We start from the raw sequence: 5795 nt of genomic DNA, 5'->3' as shown, positions 1-5795 counted from the left end.
ATTTCTTTAATGTTGTGACAGGAATTCTTTGCTGAAGCTAAAGAAACAACAAACAAGAATGAAACAAGCTAAGAGAATAATACCGTATTTCATTTTTTCATTTAAAATATGTTACAAAACAGCTTTGAGTTAAAAAAAATTTTGACAGTGTATATTCAATTTTTCAGCTAACAGATGTACATACATAAAATTGTATGACTGAAATTCAGTGTCATGGGCTTTAGTCATTTAGTTTGGGCAAACTCAAGGCATTGCTTTATAATATAGCTCTTGAAATATGCCTGTTCAATCATGAGAGAGTGAAGTTTCTATGAAATAGTGATATGGAAGCATTTATTATATTTTAAAAAGGTAGTTTATATGAATATTTTTAAATACTATGATTTATTTTTCAAATGGAAAGTGATTTTCTTTGTTTTCTAGTAAATCAATTAATAAGGAAATTAAGTGAGCAACAAATGACTATTCAGCAAATGAAGCAACCAAAACATTTCTTAGAACTTCTAGTTCAGACCTCAACCTAAAACTTCAACAATTACTAATGTGTCTTCTAATCAAATATTAGAACTATTTGCAGCTATTTAATGAAAATGAGGACACAAAACTATTGATGAGGTTTGCTTCATGTTCTTATCAAGGTTTTGAGAGATACAGAGACTACGTGAATTTAATAAAGGCAACAGATAAATGCTTTAAGCAAAGACAGTCCAATAAAGAAAATAGGTTTAAATTGTGAAAGTCTAGTTTGAAAGCAGTCAATGGAAGTCCTACTCAAAGTGCCTGCGTCGGGAATATAAATCAACTTTATCAGAAGATAGTGCTTGGTTCAGCCACATTTTTTTTTTTATTAGATGACATTCTCAATAAAGGAAGTAATGTGTTAATTTCTATTCTGGGGCAAAACTCCTAATGCAAGATGGACTAGTAACAAATTGTTTAGATATAGTCACCAGTTAGCTAACCACACTTTATGTAGCATTTGTCTAAAGAAAGATGATTTCAACGCATTATCACTGTTAAATATTTGTTTCTAGTCAAAATTTAAAAAATCACTTATGAATCACAGTGCTTTCTCTCTAATCAATACTATTTTTAACATTAGGAGAGTTTTAGAAAAATGTATTACTGCTAACAGAGAACTCTACAAAAATAAAATTTAGAAAATGAGCACAAAAGACCAGGTTCACATGTGTTGATTGCATTATCTTCGGTAATCTTCCCTGACAGGCATAGGACAGTGGTAAGTGTTCACTTTCTCTTTTATTGGGGATTGAACAATTCTATACCTGAGGCTACAAATAAAGGAGTGTTGGTCATTTCCTCTTAGGAATGATGAGCTTTAACTTGCAAGAACCTGCTCAGGCTTTCTTGCTTGTCTGATGCAATAAAGTAAATGACATCTGTCTTATTCAGTTCAAGCTGCTGCAACAGAATGCCATAGAATGGGTGGCTCAAACAATAATCATTCATTTCCCACAGTTTTGGAGGCCTAGAGTCCATGATCAAGGTGCAACAGAGATTCAGTGTCTGGGGAGCCTTCTTTCTGGTTTGCATATGGCCGCCTTCTCAAATGGTGCGGGGAGAGTGGGGCTCCCGTCTCTTAGGAGGACATAAATCTCATTATGAGGATCCCACTCTCTTGAATTCATCTAAACCTATTACCTCCTAAAGGTCCTACTTCCAAATATCATCACAATAGGGGTAAGGGTTTTAACAAATAAATTTTGTAGGGACACATTTAATCCATACCAATAAAGTGGATATATTGGTTTCCAGATAGGACCAAAATATGTCTAAAATATTTTCAAGCTAGAGATGGGTTATGATAACTCTATGATGAAAATATAATCTTCTTATAAGGAAACAGGCTATCTATTGTTATTATAATTTAGTAGGATGATTGGGTGTGTGCCACAGAAGCCAAAGACTACTCACAGTCCTGCATCTTTGTAATTAACAGAAATCAGAAATACAAGATATATAATTTCTGTGGTAACTAAGATCATTCCAAAAGATAGCAATTTGGGGAACCCAGATCCCTCCAGTATAGAGCAGTGAGTAGGCACCCAGAGTCAGACCTCCTGGGGCAAAGCTTCATCATCTGAGCGCCAACATGCACTGGGTAATCTTCGGCAAGTTACTTGGTCTTTCTCTGTGCAGTTTACCAATTTATAATACAGAGATAATCACAGGATTTATATCCAGAGTAAGGATTATATCAGATAATCAAATAAAGAGTTTAGCACAGCAACAGTGGCTAAGCACTCAAAAATGCTACTATTGTTATTTGTTTTTTTTTAAATATATATTTATTGATTTCAGAGAGGAAGGGAGAAGAAGAGAGAGATAGAAACATCAATGATTAGAGAGAATCATTGCTGCCTCTGCAGGCTCCACACTGGGGATTAATCCTACAAACTGGGCATGTGCCCTGACCAGGAATCGACCATGGCCTCCTGGCTCAGGGGTCTAAACTCAACCACTGAGCATGCTGGCCAGGTTACTATTGCTATTTAAATATGGTGATTCCATCTAACCTAAGAGGCTTGGTTTTACAAACGAGTCAAAGTTAACAGAATCCAGTGTAATAAGGGGTAGCAGGCATTATTGTTTTTAAGGATGTATTGACCTTAAGGAAATGTGTTTTCCTTACAGATCCAATGTTATGACCATTAACCATTATTACACAGATAATATTTTTAAAGAAAAAATATTTTTATGTTTAGCTTCTGGACCTTTTGTTCAAAACAGGGCTCCATCAGAAACAATGGCTTTGTTATAAGACATTTCATTCTAGGAAAGGTGGTTTTGAATATTCAGTAGGGCTCCAGGCTAGTGATTTTGTAGTTAGTTTTCTTGTCTTCTAGGAAGCCCTTGACAAAGGTCACAAACAATTTGCTGGCTCCTCTTATTAAAATAAAGATGGAAAGCTCTGATGATAACTCTGCCCAGCAGCTAACTTCATCATCTGTAGCAGTTTCAACATATGCTTGTGAGATAATGAAAAATATAGCATTAAATACAGTGGCAGATTGAATCTTGTTTCAGAGTAAATATAGTAAGTCATTTTTTTCCCCTCTTCATTTCCTCAGAACCTGTTTAGCATTAGACAGTTAATATCTTCACTGATACATGACAAAACCATTGCATAATATACTGCATTTAAGACCAACCCCCACATAAAAGTGAGCAACAGAAAACTGTGAACATTAATCGGGCATTCAAAATAATGAAGTGCTTCAAGCCAACCCTCTTCAAAAGCCTTCCACTCTTATAGTTTTGCAGAAACAAACAGTTTTATAAATCTGACATGCTTTTCTGGCCCCATTTAATATTATAAAAATGTCATTTTTATGAACTACAGACAATATTAAATTTTTTAAAACATATATTGTATTTATGTTAGCCATTAGTAAAAATATTATATGCAGTTTTTATGAAATAATATTTTCTCTAAATATTTTAATCTAAAAAACAAGTTTGTCGATATTGTAAAGGAAGGAAAGATTATTTACACTTTAATCTTCCAGGGCTAGGAAAATACTGATTTTGAGCAACCAGTATTTTGTCATGGTAAATGGTTGCCTGGGGAAATTATAGCTACTTGAAGATTATATATACTTTTTATCCAATAATAATTTTAAATTACTACTAATTAAAAACATAGAACCATTAATTTCAAAGAAAAATCAAATAAGTTAACAATGATTGGTTTTGTGTTTATATTGAAGAGTATATCTCAGGAAAATTTTCTACACACACATGATTCCAAAAAATATCCCTTATTAAATTAAAATATGATTTAAGACTGCAAGTGTTTACTCAGTAAAATAAAAACTGAATTAGAAGCTGATGTTTTACTGATATTATCCTTTGGTTGGTGACTCTAATAAAATATGGGTCTTTCTGCTTTATGTCACTAGTAAGTTTCTGTCCCCACTCCCTTGCCCCTTGCTACTGGATGCTGAACATGTTGCCTCCCTTTAGATGTTTCCATTAGAGGTCAGTCTAAGTTCCTCACTCTGAGCTGTCCCACCTATGCTGTTGCCAACGTATTTCCCTTTCAGAAGTGGCGTTAGGAAAAACACCTTCCCTCTATTGGTTCTGGTTTACAGAGCAATAAATGGCTCAGCTGCGGCTATTGCTTTGGTATCTAATTAAACAAGGAATTGCAGATGCTGTAGATTTTTTTATGCCTAATGATACAAGCAACTGCACAGAGTGCATATGTTCATTTTCTATTCGTTGACAAAGACTACAGAGAACCTGAACTTGCGACAAGCATGGGATGTGGTACATTCTTAAGTGTTATTCGAGGCCAAATATTTTTAGAAGTAAAAACAGCAACAATTAAAAAGTGACTTCATGAATTGGGGCCTAAGATTTAATGCTCTCTTATATTAAACATGAAATCTACCCTATGGATATATCTAGCCCAAATCCACTTTGGATTATGCCATATAGTCTTTGTTAAGGTAGTATTCTCCTTGTGTTAATTTCAGGCAAATTTCTATGTATCTTTTAACTATATATTTTTAAAATAAACTGATGTATATAGGTAATATACATGAAAGCTTTAAAGCATAATAAAGCAAGCACCTGTGAAACCATCATTGCCCAATCTAACAATGATAACATTACAAAAATCATGTATATCTCTTTTTTTAAGCTTTACTACATTTAGTTCAAAATGCTACCTAATTGACTTTGTGATTTCTTCTTTGATCCATAAGACATTTTAAAATGTACTTCGCAAATATTTGGATATGTTCCAGTATCTTCTGTTGTTGATTTCTAATTTAATTTAATAGTTAACTTAATTATGGTCAGAGAATATACATTGTATAATTTGTATCTTTTTAAATTTATTAATTTGTTTTGAGGCCTGGAATAACATCTACTGTAGTCACTGACCATGGACATTATAAATTTTGCTGTTTGGGGGAAACTGTTCTATACATCCAATTAGGTAAAGTTGGTTGATTATATTGGTCAAATGTTCTATATACTTACTGATGTGCTTTCCACATGTTTTATCAGTTATTGAGAGCAAGATATTGAAATCCACAGCTATAACTGAGGATTTGTCTAGTTGAGTTCTATCAGTTTTTGCTTCACACATTCTGAACCTCTGCTATCAGTTGCATAAACCTTTGGAATTGTTCTATCCTATTGTCCCATTGATCTTTTATCATTATGAAATGACCCTCTTTATCTCTGATAATAAGTTTTAATATCTAAATAGGTCATGTCCTCACATATTTTTCTTTATCTTCAGTAGTGTCTTTGTTATTCTGAGCCAATTGCATTGTCATATACATTTTAAAATCATTTTGTCATGTTCCTCAAGACTCTGCTGAGGTTTCCGTTAGAATCCCTTTGAAGTTTTACACCAATTTGTAAGTACAAGGACAAGAACCTGATCAAGGATATCCACCCAAAACATATAGTAGACAAGATAATCAATGACTAAGCATTAAAAGCTTTACCTATAAAAATTAGAAAGTAGCCGAAACCGGTTTGGCTCAGTGGATAGAGCGTCGGCCTGAGGACTGAAAGGTCCCAGGTTCGATTCCGGTCGAGGGCATGTACCTGGGTTGCGGGCACATCCCCAGTAGGGGGCGTGCAAGAGGCAACTGATAGATGTTTCTCTCTCATCGATGTTTCTGACTCTCTATCTCGCTCCCTTCCTCTCTGTAAAAAATCAATAAAATATATTTTAAAAAAATTAGAAAGTAGATAAAGATTATGCTTATTGCTACTCCTGCTTAACATTGTACAAAAAATCTAGCCAG

This window comes from Myotis davidii, unplaced genomic scaffold, assembly GCF_000327345.1.
Source record: "Myotis davidii unplaced genomic scaffold, ASM32734v1 scaffold449, whole genome shotgun sequence".
Lineage (NCBI taxonomy): Eukaryota > Metazoa > Chordata > Mammalia > Chiroptera > Vespertilionidae > Myotis > Myotis davidii.
The sequence above is the reverse complement of the archived record's forward strand: the minus strand, read 5'-3'. Positions refer to the sequence as shown.